The sequence below is a fragment of the Lissotriton helveticus genome, chromosome 3_2 (assembly GCF_964261635.1).
Source record: "Lissotriton helveticus chromosome 3_2, aLisHel1.1, whole genome shotgun sequence".
Lineage (NCBI taxonomy): Eukaryota > Metazoa > Chordata > Amphibia > Caudata > Salamandridae > Lissotriton > Lissotriton helveticus.
In genome coordinates, this window is record NC_136062.1 from 85,727,759 (window position 1) to 85,746,105 (window position 18,347).

Consider the following 18,347-nt stretch of genomic DNA (forward strand, 5'->3'; position numbering starts at 1 on the left):
GCGGAACCCGCTTCGCGGGTCCCGCTGCGCACCTGAGTCACTGGGAAGCCTGATTGTGCTGCGTGTGTTGGACCAGGGCTGCGAGCGTGCGGGGCAGGACTTCCAAGACCAGAAGCCTCTGCGCATCTCTCCTCTCGTCACCTGGCCGCTCTCCCTGTCCACCACGCCCCGTTTGCAATCCTTTAAAGGCTTGTGAGGAGAAATCAACGTGGGACACACTGTAATTTTACCGACTGTTGCTGAGGGTCGAGGACTCTGCTGGACACCTTCTTTTTGCTTTACAACTTGCGGAACCCGCTTCGCGGGTCCGGCTGCGCACCTGAGTCACTGGGAAGCCTGATTGTGCTGCGTGTGTTGGACCAGGGCTGCGAGCGTGCGGGGCAGGACTTCCAAGACCAGAAGCCTCTGCGCATCGCTCCTCTCGTCACCTGGCCGCTCTCCCTGTCCACCACGCCCCGTCTGCAATCCTTTAAAGGCTTGTGAGGAGAAATCAACGTGGGACACACTGTAATTTTACCGACTGTTGCTGAGGGTCGAGGACTCTGCTGGACACCTTCTTTTTGCTTTACAACTTGCGGAACCCGCTTTGCGGGTCCCGCTGCGCACCTGAGTCACTGGGAAGCCTGATTGTGCTGCGTGTGTTGGACCAGGGCTGCGAGCGTGCGGGGCAGGACTTCCAAGACCAGAAGCCTCTGCGCATCGCTCCTCTCGTCACCTGGCCGCTCTCCCTGTCCACCACGCCCCGCCTGCAATCCTACGGTCTACCCATTTAAGGGAAGGACATTACCCGCTACGCGGGAGCGTCCCGGGAGAAGCCCGGGACAAGGGCGGGACCGTCTGTGGCCGTCAGGGGCCAAAGGAGGCCGGGCTGGGCCAGGTCACTGACACGTCCTGTCTACTTATTTGTTCTAAATTGTTGTACCTTATTGATTATTCAGGTGGGTCTTGTGAGTAGTTAGTGAAATCCTGTCCACTAGTTGTTATGACTACCCCACTCCCTTCGGGTGTGGGTGTTTCCTTCTTGGGGCCACTCGATAAATATTTCGAGAGGGCACACAAGGAGGTCGACAAGGAACTCCTTTTAGCAGAGCGACGCGCTGAGCGACGTCGCTCTATTGAACATCTTAAAAACCTACCGCTGTTCATTCAACCTGATTCGATTAATATACAGGATACGGTTGTTCCAGGGAAGATGCCAATTGAAGCAGATATGTCCGGTATGGACCAAATCCCTAGTATATTCAGGGTTCCTAATATTTCCCCAGCTCGTCCTAGCATTATTAGTGAGGCCCATGTAAATAGTTCATCTCCCGTATCCATTAGTCTCATTGACCTTAACACTCCAGTCGTTCAGACTATGGCACCTAATCTTCACTCAACACTAACAAATCGATCTTTGGACTGTGTTGGTCCAAGTGAGATCACCTTGTCACACAATGTTAGTGATACCGGTTCTAAGACTATTAAGGACAACAAGGTTGTGTGTTCACCACCCAGGAAAAAAAGGAAAAAGGGTGGTGTTAAAAGAAAAGGCCCTAGTCACCATACCCCTTCTCCCTTTATAGTTAAACCTATTACTGAGTTTATGGCACTGCCTGTGGTTGAGGCACCTTTAGTCACCCTACACCACCTATCCTCGCCAGAGGTTGCTCTATCTGGGTTTAATAAGGATAGTTATGAACTTCTGGAGAAATTAATAAGATCACACATGCTTCCATTGTTGGAGCGTGTGAGGATTTTGGGAGATAAAATGGATCGATTTTTGGCATCTGTGGGTCCACCTTTTTATGCTAGCTCTGATGGGCAGGTTGGTTCACCCTCTATGCCTAGTGTCACAAATTCAGTGCCTAGTGCTACAAATATTGTGCCTAGTGTCACAAATATTGTGCCTAGTGCTACATATATTGTGCCTAGTGCTACAAATGTTGTCTCTAGCCACCAATCTAAAAATAACAACACTAAATGTTTTACAATACCCAAGGCCCCGGATCTGGCATCTAAACCATCTCATGCCACCAATTCTAACTCTTCTAAAGTAAAGGCTATGGTGGCCTCTAACAAACCATCAAATGAGGGATTATTACCATCTGCAAAACATGGTGCAGCCAAAACTGATATTCCTAATCTCAAACACTCCTTATCGCGTAGGAACATTGTGGAACTCCCCCCTGACTCAGCCAATTTTGTAATTATCATGACGGGTGTGCCCCCAATTTCCAATGGGAATCGGGAAAATAACGAAAACCTAAAAAACAAAGTCATTTTCTGGCTGAAAACTAATAGACCCCTTCCTGCTCATCTTAACGGGGACATTATATCAGTCAGAAGATGCAAGTGGGTGGGTTCACGCCCTAAGGACATAGAGGGTGACACGGTGATCATTAACTTTAGGGATCACAAAGTTGTCACCCACCTTACTGATTGGTATGTGGGTAACAACGAGGGTGGGATTTCCACGCGGAATCTCAGTTATTTTTACCCTGAGAATCTGCTCAAACCATTGGGTCATCAACATTTTACAAGAGATCAGCAACCGCTCAAGTGGTCTAATTTCACTCCTTCTTTTTACGGTCCGCACCTAAATCCTGAGGCCCTGGTTCGCTCCTACGTTCAATCAAGTTATAACAGTTCCTCACATACCCCGAGGTGGGCCAACTTCATGCCCCAGCCTTTTGGCCCTCCACCCACATCAATTTGCCCAACCTTCCACAAACCTCAGTTTTCTGGCCTTTTCCCCACACCAGTTTTTCATCAATTTAATCAGCCCCAAAATCTCTATTCCGACTGCAATAAACAAAGCAAATATTCACAGCCTAATGAGTACTGGAATATCCCGCTGAGGAACCTCTATGACCCCTTATCAGGGCTGGCGTCAAATGATTGACCAGCTATTCCATCTTGGGATACAGAGGGTATTTCAGATTGTACGGGCTTTACTGATGCTCCAGCTAACTTATTATGCTATGTTAAAACTAATATGGATTGCGCAGCCCATAGTGTTGTGGGGGGTGCTGCTTATCCGGGTGTGTCAGATGATATCGACATGGTCCCTCTGACAATGTTATCTGCTGACCAAACAGTAGAGAGTGGTGAAACAGAGCTAGGCATAATTGCTGAGAGTTTGAATAGGGTGTTGGGCAATCAGGGTGGGCCTCAGCGCAGCATTACTGATGATATAGATGGAGTTGTGCCCTTGCAAGAAGTAGTTATCACCCTGGATAACGATCCCTATTCTTCTGTCAAAAATGTATCTAGCGCCCCAGCACCAAGTAACGGAACTATCCTGGGTTGTTGGAATATAGCTGGCCTCGAGTCACGTATGTGTATTCCTGATTGGATCAATTTTATTCGTCAAGGTGACATTTGGTCCTTTCAGGAAACCTGGGCTCCTTTACCCCAGTTTCTCTCTGGTTACTTGAATTTTAGTAAACCAGCAACCAGAGGACACAGAGGTCGAGCTATAGGTGGTTTGTCAGTGTGGGTTTGTCAATTCGAGGGAGTGTCAGCAGAGGAAATCTTCATTGATAGCCCAGACATATTAATTGATAGTATCAAATCTTCAAGGGGGTTGAATATACTGTTGATCAACATATATGCCAGGGGTGTTCAGGGTGGTAGGGTTCCAGTTGCTCTGCTTCGTCTGGATGACTTTCTAAAGGATATTTCGGTAGCAGGTCATATGGTTGTGACGGGTGATCTATACACCTGTTTCGAACCACTCAGTTCGGATGATGGCCTCATAACAGAGGCAGAGGATTTGGCTTGGGGGATTCCCCAACTTTCCCTCCCTTCGATCAAAAAATGGTCGCAAGCGGCTATCTTTATAAAAGGATTGTGTTTGGACCAGGGATTACGTGCCCTTAATGGTCGAGTATGTTCAGACAGGTGGGGTAAACACACCTTTAACAACGGTAGATTTAGTAGTCGTATCGACTATATACTATTGGATGTTAAGCTGTGGCATGCGGTAGTGGATATGGAAGTAAAGCCACGTCCGGAAAGTGACCACGATCCACTGGTGGCTGAATTAAGGGATTTCAGTTTTTTAGGGCCGGTCAACTGCATGCCCAATTTAATTCAGGAGGCAGTTGTACTTACAAATGATATGAGGAGGGTACGCTGGCCAAAGATCTCTGCAGATGCTGAAGCACGTAAAACCATCAGATCCCTGGTGTCTAATTCCTTGGCCGTAATCTCTCAGTGCGATTCGCAGGAGGCGATTAACTCTATTATTACTGACACACATGCCAGCTTATTTGTGTCATTAAAAAAATTATTCATAAAGTCTGTCTCCAAAAGGGGTAATAGGGGGCCCATGAAACCATCTAATTGGTTCAATGAAGAATGTCGTCGAACTCATGCAGAATTGTTTAAAGCTTTAAAACTCAAGAATCTCGCTGCAATTAGGTATTGCAGGAAGGCTTTCAATACTGCCAAACGTTCTGCTAAGGCCAATTGGGATGAAGACCGTTGGTTAACTCTAACTGAAGCATGTGGCTCGAGGAACATGCAACAATTCTGGCACCTACTCAAATGGGGTTTGTCCCAGGATGACCGCCCGAGCCCGGCCTCGGTGGATCAACAACAATGGGTTCGCTACTTCGAGGAACAATTTAGGTGCCCCAGTGATGTGCACGATAATATAAGCTGGCCATTGTCGGCTGACCCCTTAGTGTTTACGGTCAGAGATGTTGAAGCTGTTCTGAAATCTATTCCAAGGGGAAAAGCACCTGGCCCTGATTGCATACCTGCAGATTTATTCCAACAGGATCATGACCTCTGGGTTCCGTACTTAGCCCAGTTGGCAAATGCTTTGGCCACAGGTGCTAGGGTTCCTGAATCCTGGGCAGGCGCAGAAATCCTGCCTATCTATAAAAAAGGTGATCGGTCGGTCCCATCCAACTACCGGCCGATCAGTCTAATCGACGCGGTGCAAAAAATTACAGCCCGTCTTGTTCTCACCAGGATTCAGGAATGGATAGAGGAGCATAATGTTTTAACCCCTCTTCAAGCTGGCTTCAGATCCCATGTGAGTACTCTAGACCAGGCCTTTTGCTTTATGCTTCTTTATTGGAAGATTGTTGTCTTGAGTAAAGGCAACTTATACGCAGCATTCGTGGACTTGAGGTCTGCTTTTGATCTTGTCCCGAGGGCTGGGTTGTGGAAATGCCTATTAGATCAGGGTATGCCACCCCCCCTTGTCCGATTATTGGTGAACCTACACACTCACACCTATGCGCAGGTTCGCTGGGGCAAACCTGGGGAGGTGACTGATAGGTTTCCTGTGGCCAAAGGCGTCAGGCAAGGGTGCGTGTTGGCCCCTACCCCTTTTTTCCTTATATATTAACAAGGTTACCAAGTACTTTGACAACCATTCCACGGATGCACCCACTCTGGCTGGAATGAAAATTCCCCTGCTCATGTTCGCTGACGATACGCTCCTGATTTCAAAAACCAGACAGGGCCTTCAACAAGCCCTGTCGAGGTTTGAGCTATTCTGCAGCGAACATGAGCTGGAAATAAATGTGTCCAAGACCAAATTTATGGTTTTAAGAGGGCACAATCAAATTAGCGCAAGGGTAACTATGGGGGGTATCCCATTGGAACAAACTAGGTTTTTCACTTACCTGGGTGTTACTTTTAGCGAGACCCTCAGTTGGTCCCACCAGGTTGAGCTAATGGCCCTTAAGCATTTGCAGATAAGTGGTGCGTTGATTAAAGAGCATAAAAGCTCTTTTACTAGGCCTATTTCTCCACTAATTAAGATATATGGCTCAAAAGTTTTACCTTCTGTTCTATATGGGGCGGAACTATGGGGCTTCAGCAAACTGGATCCCTTGAAAACAGCCCAAAACAAATTCCTTAGGATGGCAATAGGTCCACCCCAGTCCTCTCTGCGGATCCCGCTATTATACGATCTCGGGTGCCAACCGGTGGAGGATCAAGCGAGATTCCGCCCTTTGGCATTCTGGCGACGTCTATGGACAACGCCGGAACTTCTTTTTTATGCCAAGGCCTGTTTGGAGGTTAGAGATCGCTCTGGTTCTTTAAACATAGGCTGGTTCAAGGATCTGAGCTCTACCCTATCCGCCCTGGGGTATGGTAATTTGTGGTCTGGTCCTGAAACAGCAATTTTTCCCTCCAAAAAAGATCTAAAAATGCACTATTGGGACTGGGTGGTTTCTAACAGACATTCGAGTTTGTGTTCTAGTAATCTGACAAACCAATTTATTGTTTTTAAGGATTCATCCAAGCTAGAACAATATTGGGACATAATAACAAAGCCCCTGGATCGCAAACTATTCCACCAGTTCAGATGTGGCACGTTGCCGCTAGGGGAGGTAACTAAAAAGTGGGGTTCTGGTGGGACAGGGCACTGTCCAAAATGTCATGGCCTAATTGAAAGTGTGAACCATTTTTTGTTTGTTTGTCCTCTGCATATAGCCCCCAGAGCTAAATGGTTAAGCCCGGTTTATAAATCCTTGGGCACCCGCTCGGCCACTGAAGCTAGCAGAATTTTAAAAACCAACCTCACCCCATTAATTGTCGTGGGGGTTGCTAAATATATAGGGTGGGCTTGGTTGCTTAGAACAAGGTTCATTAATTGCAAGTAGCTTGTGGCTTAACAACGTACGCCCGCGTCTTGTTAATGACTGGTTTATTATATTTTATGTTTATTGGTAATTCTTGTTGTATAGCCAATTTTGTATTCATTCATAGAAGCCTGTATAAGTAAATTTAATAATGGTTTTAGATGTTTTTACTATGTAAATTTTGTATTTTATGTCTTTTATGATGCACCAATCGAATAAAGACTTCTTGAAATGAAAATGACTAAACCGGTATTCTAAACTGAGGTTTGTAGATTTTGAACATAAGCATAGATCAGAGATCTCAGTTGATAGCGTTAAGAACCCAGATACGAAAACAATCGTATTTTCTCACTGATAAATTAGTTAAGTATGACCGCCATTCACAGACTAAGACACGTTACATCCTATTCTTTACTGCAATTTAAGCTCTAATGATTCTCCAGTTCAACCTCAGAAGGGTAATGTGCCCAGGCGTAACAAGGATGGGACGGCTCACATCACGCATACGCATGAAGACCCACTCATCACTTGTAAGAACCAAAAGAATCGGAATAAATTGTTAACAGAGGATCAACAGAGAATTCGATTCTCCTTAGAATGTAAGGATGACATTGTCTTGCCCCTCGTGTCTGTCCACATCTGCGAGGGTCACACTCAAGGCTAATGATGAGTTGTCTACGATATTCTTTAAGAAAAGAGAGTCCACTACAGCAAAATTTGTACTGTTAACACAACCTTATTAATGTGCTAATTTACATGCAGCAGTGTAGCCAATCCGTGTCTCGGTTTGTAGTTTATTCCCTTAAAATGACCGCCCACAATAGGTTCTATTTAGTTACAACATAAAGAAAGGACTACATTGTATCCTCAGCAGATATCATGAAATGGCAACGTTAATGTATAAAAAAACGTGGGTTTCAGGGGAGGAAGCTGCGTTCATGGAATATATTGTGAAGATAAATGAACACTTGAAAGTTTAATGTAAACTGACACTGATTCAGCGCCATCTTTAACTATGAGTATGCTACGCCGATCGCAAGCAATTCCAATTACACAACTTTAAAACTGTTATAACTTCAAATAATAAATTGTCGCTAAACAGTTGTCCTAAAAGAGAGTCTTTGCTGCTCACTGTGGATATACAATAGACGTGGTGAAAAAGTGCAGCATCACAATATCACCATGTTAAATCCGGTGCTCTTAGTTTATAACAGGAATGCATTTTGGAGGTGGTACTTAAAATTTCCGATTGACCATAGTTTGTATTGTTAAATGAAAACCAATGGCTGGAAATGTGCAAATTAGGCTGACCAACTGTCTGTAAATTTCACGGACAGTCCGTAATTTTGGCCGTCTGTCCGTTGTCCGTGAAGGATTCTTTTTTTTTTTTTGTTCAAAATATTTTATTGAAAATAAATTTTACATATACAAAAACAAACAGTTGTCTTAGTTTGTGCTGCTCTTACAATGTGTACTTTTGGCCTGGTGGAGCCAGAGAGAGAGAAAAGAAAAGAGAAGAGAGATGGGGGGGGGGGGGGGAGAGGGGTTGCGGGTCACTGCTTCAGATAGGCATCGAGGGCTTCCCACATGTCCTCTTTGGCTGTGTGGTTTGCCGCCTTGTGTTTGGCGGTAATGTTGTCTGCCCCTCGAAGGAATGTTACCCAGTTGAACCAGCGTTTGAAGGTGGCTTTGCTGGTGTTCTTCCAGTTCCCCAGGATGGTTTTCACTGCAGCCGTCAGCAGAACGTCGACTAGATCACGTACTTCTTTGGATTGAAGCTGTGTTTCTAGGAAGGCGGTGGCAGTCCCTGCTAGACCTCGTTGTGTCTGGCAACCCGTGATTGTGTCTGTGAGGTTATATACTTTGTTCCAGAATGCTTTAACTTTGGGGCATTCGTATATCATGTGGGTTAGGTCTCCCCTTGCTTTATGGCAGTTCCAGCAGGTGCTGCTACCACTTGCCCCCACTGTTTCTAGTCTCGCAGGTGTCCAGTGTAGTCTGTGTAGTATCCAGTATTTTGTTTGTGCCAACTGCGGTGTGATTTTGTTTTTGGACGCCGATGTCCATAATCTGGCCCTCTCCTCTTCGTTTAGCGGTCTCTGTATGGTCTCTTCCCAGAAGGCTATTATTTTGTTGTTAAGAGCTGTGGTGCGTGGTGTGATTAATTTGTAGATCTGCGCTGTTTGGTGGCCTGTCATGTTTAGGTTCTGTGCATGCTGTATGATGGTGGGTTTGAGTTTGGAGAGGTTTGCTTTGGTGATGGCTGCTTTGATTCTTAGGAATTCGTAGAATTCCTTGTCTGGTAGACTGGTTATCTGCTGCAGTGCCTTGTAGGTGAGTGGGTTGTTTCCTACTTCTAGTTGTGCCGGCGTTGTGATTCCTCTGCAGAACCATTCTCTGCTATCTAGCGCCTTACCTTTGTATGTGATTTTCGTGTTGTACCATATTGACTCCCATTTGGTGCCTCTGATGCTTACTTCTTGTTCCCTGTCTACTCTCAGTAGCGCTGTTTTTGTGTTGCGTAGTATCGCGTTTTTGGCTTCTGGGTGTCTGTTTGCCGTGAGCGCCATGATCGGGTCTGCTCCTCCTAGAATGCCCCTTTCCAGGTCCAGCCATACTGGCTTGTACTCTGGTATGGGGGCTACCCAGTGTAGTCCCTGCTTGGCAAGGCATGCCATTTGGAAGGCCTTGTAGTTTGTGAGGTTCAGTCCACCCTGTTCTCTTTTAAGCCTGAGTTTCGCTAGGCTGATTCTTGGCTTTCCCCCCCCCCAAAGGAACATGTTAATGGCTTTGTCCATGTGTTTATGGAAGTCCGTTGTTAGAGTAAGTGGCAGCATGGACCGCAGGTAGTTTAGCATAGGGGTGATCATCATCTTGATTGTCTCAATTCTTCCCCACCAGCTAACGAATTTGGGGCCCCAAGTGTCTAGCTTCGTCTTGATCTTTTTCAGCATCGCCTCCTCGTTATGCTCTAAGGTTGATCTGAGGTCCCTCCCGAAGAGGAGGCCCAGATATTTTAGGGGTTTTGTTTGCCACACCAAACCGGACGTGCCTAGGACTGTTCTGGTGGTGTGGCAGTTCATCGGTTTGCATTCAGATTTCTCCCTGTTAAGTTTGTACCCTGAGACTTGTGCATATTCCTCTATTGTTTGTACGAGTGCCTCTATTGACTCTTGTGGGTTGCTTGTGGTGATCAGGATGTCATCCGTGTATGCTGAAAGTTTGAAGGCTTGACCCTCTACTTGCACCCCTGTGATCTGCGGGTTTGTCCTGATCATATGGAGGAGTGGCTCTAGTGCCAGCAGGAATACCCCCGGTGATAGAGGGCATCCTTGTCTTGTCCCTCTGCTTAGAGTGAGTGTTTCTGATGTGGCTGCGTTGACCACCACTCAAGCCCGTGGATTTTTGTACAGAGACATGATCATGCCTCTGTATCTTTCCCCAAGTCCGAATTTGCGCATACATTGGTTTAGGAATGGCCACGAGACTCTATCGAAGGCTTTTTCCGCGTCTAGTGCGATCATGACGGCCTTCTCCGTGCTGTTTGCAGTGCGGTTTATTAGGTGGCAGAGCAATCTGGTGTTATCTTGTGAGAGTCTGTTTTTCAGGTAGCCCACTTGTGTTTTGTGTATGAGAAAGGGAAGATATGCATTTAATCTCGCTGCCATTACTTTTGCGTAGATTTTGCAATCAACGTTTATTAAGGAGATTGGCCTGTAGTTTTGTGGGAACTGAGGGTCCCTTCTTTGGGGATGACAATAATGTTTGCCTCCGCCATTGAGTCTGTCATGTTCCCCTTCTCCGCACATGTCTGGAAAACTCTGACCAATGTGTCTTTGAGCAGCGGTTGGAATTGTTTGTAAAATGTTGCTGTGAAGCCGTCTGGCCCTGGGGCTTTGTTGGGTTTTAGCAAGTCTATGGCCATCCCTACTTCTGCTCTGTTTATGTTTTGGTCTAGAGCCTCTCTTTGTTCGCTGCTTAGTCTGTGTAGGTCTAGTTTCTCTAGCAGGCTTGCCCCCCCATCTGCCTCCAGTGATGTGTCTGCTGTGTATAGGTCCTTATAGAACCTCCTGAAAGTTTCAAAGATTTTTTTGTTTGCTGTGTGCGTTATGTTGTCTGTATCTGTGATTGCCGCAACTGAGTGTTGCCTCTGTCTGGCTTTTAAGTATCCTGCTAGGGCCCTTCCTGCTTTGTTTGCTGAGCATAAGTTTATGGATTTGTATTTGTTGATCCATGTGGAGGCCCTCTCGCTTAGTATTCTGTTGAGTTCGTACTTTTTCTTTGTGAGTGTTGTAAGTGTGTTTCTGTCCAGTAAGTTTGCAGTATGGTTACCTTCCAGCTCCTTTATCTGTTCTTACAGCTCCTTTATCTGTTCCTCCAGCTCTCTAATTTTTTTGTTCCTCCCTCTGTTCATTCGTGGCTTAATGCTTAGGAGCTTCCCTCTTATTGTGGCTTTAAGTGCATCCCATAGTGTCATTACTTCTGTGTCTCCTGTGTCATTGTATTGGAGATATTCTTTGATTGCCTCTTCTATTTCGGTGATGCTAGCGGGGTGTTCTAGTATGTCACTATTGAGACGCCATCTTCTGCTTGGTGTTTCATTGTGTTTCTCGCTTATGGAGAGGGTGATGTGGGCGTGATCTGAGATTGTTATGGGTTCTATCTCTGTTGTGTTAGTCAGGTGTGTGTGTGTGTTTGACATGAGTATATAGTCTATTCTACTGTACGAGTTATGAGGGTTTGAGTAGAAAGTGTATTCTCTGGCGCTGGGGTGTTGTAGTCTCCATGGGTCTGATAATGCAAGTTTGGTACATACGTTTTTAAGTGTGTTCTGTTCTTGTGTGGCGTGGCTAGGCCTGTGCGGGTGCCTGTCTATGGCGTTGTCCATTGCCTGGTTCATGTCTCCCGCAGTGATTAGTAGTTCTCCCAATGGGATCTTGCTGAGCTCGCTTTCTACCTCCTCCCAGAACTTTTTGTCTGTTGCGTTCGGTCCGTAGATGTTTGCTATGTGCATGGTTTCCTCGCCTCTTTTGATGCATGTGAGTAGCCTTCTACCTTTCGTGTCTGCTACGTTGTCGTGAACCCTGAACTTCCCTTTCTTGCTGATAATGGTGATCACCCCTCCCTTTTTGTTGACTGCTGGTGAGCATACGACCTCACTTATCCAGTTTGCCTTAAGCTTGTTTGCGTCCTCTATGGACACTCTGGTTTCTTGGAGGACGTATACATCTGCTCCGAGTCTGTTTAGGTAGTCTAATGTCTTCCGTCGCTTGACGGGGTGGTTGAGGCCTTTGACGTTTAGTGATACGATCTTAATGTCTGCGGCTATCTGCGCTAGGCCCTGAGTGTCGGGTGTGGTCATGGTGTCTTTGTTATCTCGCTGCTAACTGGGGTGGATCCTGTGTTAATCCTCTGTAGTCGGTGTATATCTGCCGCCCGCCACCAGTCTTTGGGCCCCCCCCGGGGTCTGGATAGGGATGGGGATGTGTGTGTAAGCAGAAGAAAGAGAGAAAAAAAGAGTAGATAGCTCCACCAAGCTGTGATTGTCCGTGCTGCATGGCCTCCCCCCAGCCCTCTCCCCCCTAGCCCCCGCCCCCCTCTCCCCTGTCAACGTACTGTAAACGTGCGACAGCAACGGTTCTCCGCCCTCCGCCCCCCCGGGTACATTAAAACTTCCCCTGCTCCCTTCCGTGCTGTGCATTCGATAAAAGGATATTTTGCCGATCACTGGGCCAGCCCATCAGTGATCACGTTCTGAGAGTTCTGTAATACTTGTCTGGTAGTCTTTTAGTTTCTTTATTCTGTTTCTCATGAGGTAGGTGTCGTTTTAGTAGTCTTTTAGTTCTTCGTTCCATTTATCGTGAGGTAGGTGTCGTTTTCATTGAGGTAGATGTTGTTCATTTGAGGTAGGTGTTCCTCTGTTCCTCTGTGGTCACATGACAGAGTCTTTTATCGACGACCTGCTGCTTCCTTCTCTCCTGTCTCCGAGCCATCTGATGAGGCCCTTCTCTTTGCCGTTCCTGGGCTTTGTTGTTCCATCTCCTCCTGATCTGGCTCCTGAAGGTATTTACGTAGCTCTGCCGGGTCTTCGAACAAGCGTGTGCCTTTCCTGTCTGATAGCTTCATTTTTGCTGGTCCTACAAAGCTGCACGTTATCTTGGCCTTCTTCAAAGTCTCTCTTAGCGCCAGGAATCCCTTCCTTGTTTCTACAGTGCCCTTTGAGAAGTCCTGGGTGAAGATTATCTTTTTGCCCTTCCAGTTGAGAGTTTGGCCTTTACGTGTGAAGGCGAAGATGGCGTCGGTGTGGTTTGTTCTCAGGGGTTTGCAAATGATCTTTCTTGGGCCTTTCATGTGCTGTTGTCTTGTGGCCGGAACTCTGTACGCTTTGTCGATCTCAAAGGTTCTTTCAAAGTTTAGGCCAGTCAGCTTGGGTATCAGTGTTTCAAGTAGTGCAGCGCATGAGCCCGCCGCTTCTTCCTCATCTTCTGGTACTCCTAGGATCCTGATGTTCCCTTTCCTGTTTTTGTCTTCTTGTTCCGCGAGCATTCTCTGCATGTCGCTAGAGATCTTGGAAATGTAGCGTACATCTCTGTCCATGATGTCTGATTTGTCTTCTATTTCTCTGATTCTTCTTTCCGCCTCCCCTACTCTGCTCGCTATTTTGTTCTGGTCTGCACGTATGGCTGTGAGCTCTAGCTGGACCTTGTCCATGGAGGTCTTTGTGGCTTTGGCCAGGTCATTGGCTTCAGTTATTTTTTTGACGAGCAGGTCCATCGCTGTCTCCGTGTTTTGCATGCTTTTCAGTTTGATTGGTGATTCCAGGTCTTTCCTAATTTTTTTGTTGTCACTGGTCGACATCCTATCAAAACCTCTTCTTTCTTGGTATATGGACAGCCTTTCCTTCTTCTGCTGGTCCGCCTGTTGGGCCCCTTGTGGTGGGCTGTTGTTTATGTTGTCCGTGTCTATGTTGATCTTTGTAGTGCCCCCGAATGTGAACCTGCTAGGCAACCTTATCGTCCTTGTTCTGGTTTTTCCGGACGCCAGGGCTTCTGTCCCTGAGCGGGGGAGTTCTTTGTTGGAGTGCCCGGTGCCCCTTTTCGCTCACTGTGTTGCTTGGTTTTTGACGGGCTCCTTGGGCTTTCGTATTGCTGTCCCTCTCCTTCTGCTGTCCCTCCTTATGCACTGTAGGTTACTCCCCTTGCCGCCACACTTCCTGCTTCAGTGCTGGTAGCTCCCGCCTTCAGTTTGCCCCCATTAAGGTGTCTGCCACCTTCCGTTTTCGTGGGCGCGTCCCCAGTCTCTTTTGGCAGTCTGGTGGGGGCTGTTGGGGGGATTCGCTCTTTTCCAGGACCTTACTGGTGCTCGTTTCGTTTTGTTTTGTTCACTCTGCCGTCTCGCCGTGAGACTAGTGGCGCTCAATAGGTTTCTGCCGCAACAGGATGTTTCTATGACCGTTCAAAGATGGCCGCCGCGTTTGTTTTGCAAGAGGTTCCTGGGCACTTGATCGCGTAGTGATTGGCACTTGCAAAAACCAGTTCACCGTTGTATAACCTGCGTTCCCTTGTGTGTTTCGGCTTTGCCTCTTGCCACCTTACTTAAGATGGCTGCCTCCGTCGCCTCGACCCATTGTAGGATGGCCGCCGCCTGGGTCCGGTAGGGGATCCGGTCTTGTAGGGGAGATTGTTCTTCTCCAGGACCTTTCTGGTGCTTTGTTCGTTTCGCTTTCTCTGCCGTCCTGTCGGTGAGACTGCCCCAACTATGATGGCCGCCGCTGTTTTGTCCCTTCTAAGATGGCCGCCACTGTTTTTGTTTGCCCCGTTCTAAGATGGACGCCGCGTTCTGTTTTACAGGCGGTTTCCTTGGTGCTTGATCGAGTAGAGATCGGCACTTGCACTTGCAGAAAAAACAGTGCTCCGTTTACACAGACTGCATTGCCTGGTGCGCTCGGCTTGGCCTCTTTTGCATGGTTTTCACCACTCTACTTAAGGTGGCTGTCCCGCTGCCTTGCCTTGCGCTTTGCCTTTGCGCTTTGCCTTGCCCGCGTTCCACTCCTTAATGTGTGGCTGTTGGCCTTTTGGATTGTGGATGCTAGTCCACCAGGGAAGTGCTTAGCTTTACCACACTACGCTCCCGTGTATTTACCCTCTCGGCTGCGCTCTAGTAGGTGTGTTCATGCAGTGAGGTGGTCAAGATGGCCGCCTCTGGTTTGGCTTCGGTTTCGTTTCCCTTTCTTTGAGTGATCTGACCTCTCGCCTGCTCGGGGGGTGCCTTCCGCGATCGCTGCAGACTCCGTCCTACCTTCGCTCTTATCGTCAGTGTTTTTCCCTGGTTCCGGACGGGCCTGGTGTCTGTTTCAAAGTCGTGGCGGCCGTCCCTTGTCTTCCGTGTACTTTTTACTGCTCCGCCATCTTGGTCTGCCTTACTCCGCTCTCTCTGTCTCGGGGATCTTGGCCTTTTTCTGCCTCCTATTTGGTGTTTCGCTCGCTCAGGCTTCCTTCCTCTGCTGCTCCATGTGTTCCCACACCCTTTGCTCTGCTTTGTGTGGGAGTTCGAGGTCTTTTCGCCGTTTTTCTCGGCGTTCTTTCCCCAGGGTCACGGAGCTCTCGAACTTAGGCAACCGCCTGCGTTGCCATCCAAGCCACGCCCCCCGTCCGTGAAGGATTCTTTAACGGACGCCATTTGTCCGTCATTTTAGCCGGGCCCTGGTCGCCCCACCCTAAAGCCGGCACAGCTTGCCCCCACCTCCCATCTTGACTCCCATAGTAGCAAAGCTCAGATACCCAGCAGCATTGGAGAGGCACAGCGGGATGGCAGCCCTGACACCTCCAGCCCTTGATGAGCTGTTAAGAGGTGCTCGAAGGTGACTGAGAGGAGGGGCTGCAACTTCAGGAGCAGGGGCAGCTATTCAGATGCAAAAAGCCCTGAATGACTCATGTCTCTGCAATTTAGAGGGGCCTTACACATTCCATTTCTACCCAGGGCCCCAAACATCCTAGACTCCACTCAGCCAGATTACACGGAGGCAGCACGTGGTTCTCTTGACAGAGCTTAATTACTGTCACTAAATTGTAAGCAAACCTCCATTCTTTGAACATGCAGTCTATAATGTAATACAATAAAGAAAAGGCACAATCGCACCCACACTAATTAACAAAGTATGGAGGACAATCAGTTCAATCAGTTCTCTTAAAGTATCTCCTGTAAGTACTGTACATCACAGTGGGGGATGGCATTTTGGACAGAGAGCCTCTTGTGCAGGAGGGGGCGAGGAGCCCAAGATGATACTAGAATACTGCATGCCAACCCCTGTGCCCACCCTGGTGGATCCTGTTCCCCCTCCTGTGATGGCTCTTGTCCCCCCTGTATTGGATCATGTCTCTGCCCTGGCTGGCTTCTGTCCCAGTCGTGAAGTTCTTGATGGGCCTCTTCTCAAAAGAGCTCAGCTCAAAATTAATATGGAAAGGTGGGCGAGTAAGTAAGTGAAGGGATGGCTGGATGGCTGGATGAATTAGTGAAAGGGTAAATGGATGAATGAAAGAGTGAATAAATGGATAATGAGAGAGGATGGATGGATTGATGAATGAGGGGAAGGATGGATGAGAGAACATGTAAATAGCTGGATGTATGGGTGAAGGGTAGCTGGATGATGGATGAGGGGAAAGATGGACGAGGGTAAGGATGGATGGATGAATGTAGGGGGGGGGTGGATGGATGAGGGGAAGGATAAATGGATGGGATGGATGGATGGATGAGGGGAAGGATGGATGATGGATGAAAGGAAGGATGGATGAGGGGAAGGATGGATGGATGAGGGGAAGGAAGGATGGGTGAGGGGATGGATGGAGGGGATGGATGGATGAGTGGGTGAAAGGATAGATGGATGATGAGGGGATGGATGGAGGGGAAGGATGGAGGGGATGGATGGATGGATGGAGGAGAAGGAGAAGGATGGATGGATGGAGGGGAAGGATGGATGGATGGATGATGAGTGGGTGGGTGGAAGGATGGATGGATGGTTGGATGATGAGGGGAAGGATGGATGATGAGGGGAAGGATGGATGGATGATGAGGGGAAGGATGGATGGATGATGAGTGGGTGGGTGAAAGGATGGATGGATGGAGAGTGGGTGGGTGAAAGGATGGATGGATGATGAGGGGAAGGATGGATGGATGGATGGAGGGGAAGGATGGAGGGGATGGATGGATGGAGGAGAAGGATGGATGGATGAGGGGATGGATGGAGGGGAAGGATGGGTGGATGGATGGATAAGTGGGCAAAAGGATGGATGGATGATGAGGGGAAGGATGGATGGATGATGAGGGGAAGGATGGATGGATGGACGGAGGGGAAGGATGGATGGATGAAGAATGGATGGAGGGGAAGGATGGATTGATGGAGGGGAAGGATGGATGATGAGGGGAAGGATGGATGGATGAGGGGAAGGATGGATGGATGAGGGGAAGGATGGATGGATGAGGGGAAGGATGGATGGATGGATGATGAGGGGAAGGATGGATGGATGATGAGGGGAAGGATGGATGAGAGGGGAAGGATGGATGGATGGATGATGAGTGGGTGGGTGAAAGGATGAATGGATGGAGAGTGGGTGGGTGAAAGGATGGATGGATGGAGAGTGGGTGGGTGAAAGGATGGATGGATGGAGAGTGGGTGGGTGAAAGGATGGATGGATGAGTGGAAGGATGGATGAATGGAGGGGAAGGATGGATGGATGAGGGGAAGGATAAATAGATGGGAAGAATGGATGGATGAGGGGAAGGATGGATGATGAGGGGAAGGATGGATGATGGATGAAAGGAAGGATGGATGGATGAGGGGAAGGAAGGATGGATAGATGGATGATGAGTGGGTGGGTGGAAGGATGGATGGATGGATGATGAGGGGAAGGATGGATGGATGATGAGGGGAAGGATGGATGGCTGATGAGAGGAAGGATGGATGGATAGATGATGAGGGGAATGATGGATGGATGGATGATGAGTGGGTGGGTGAAAGGATGGATGGATGGAGAGTGGGTGGGTGAAAGGATGGATGATGGATGAGGAGTGGGTGGGTGAAAGGATGGATGGATGAGTGGATGGGTGGGTGGATGGTGGGTGGGTGAAAGGATGGATGAGTGGATGTGTGGGTGGATGGTGGGTGGGTGGATGGTTGGGTGGATGATGGGTGGGTGGGTGGATGAGTGAAATGATGGATGGATTGATGGATCGATAAGTGCAAGGGTGAATGAATGGACCTATGAGTGAAAGGGTGGATGTAAGGATGGATGAGTGAGTGAAAGGGAGGGTAGATGGACAAAAGGATGAATAGATGTTTGAAGGAGTGAAATGATAGATGGATGAGTGATAGGGTCAATGGATGGATTCATGAGTGGATGAGTAGATGGATGGATGGGTGGGTGGATGGATGGATGGATGGATGGATGGAAGGAAGGTTGGCTAAGTGAAAAGGTCGATTGAGAGAGAAAGGGAGGATGGATGCATGACTAAAAGAGTGGATGGGTGGAAGGATTAGTAAGTGAAAAGATGGCTGGATTGGTGAAAGGGTAAATGGCTGGATGGATGAGTGAATGGATGGATGGGATGAAGAGTGGATGGATAAGTGTACAGATGGATAGGGTGAAAGGGTGGATGGATGGATAATGGATGGATGAGTGAAAGGATGGATGAAGGGATGGATGAGTGAAATGATAGATGGAAGGATACATGATGGATAGGTTTGCAAATGGTTGAATA

At 47.9% G+C, this 18,347-nt stretch overlaps 1 protein-coding gene and 1 non-coding gene across 2 annotated transcripts in view; both read right to left on the minus strand.

The window, feature by feature from the left end:
- The window catches only part of MYO5C (myosin VC), a 1,267,761-nt gene that overhangs the window by 294,975 nt on the left and 954,439 nt on the right, over window positions 1–18,347 (minus strand). The gene's annotated exons all lie outside the window — the stretch shown is intronic.
- LOC144826729 (small nucleolar RNA U13) lies at window positions 7,042–7,140 on the minus strand. The gene has a single exon (XR_013609921.1). It is a non-coding gene; the product is annotated as a small nucleolar RNA U13 (small nucleolar RNA).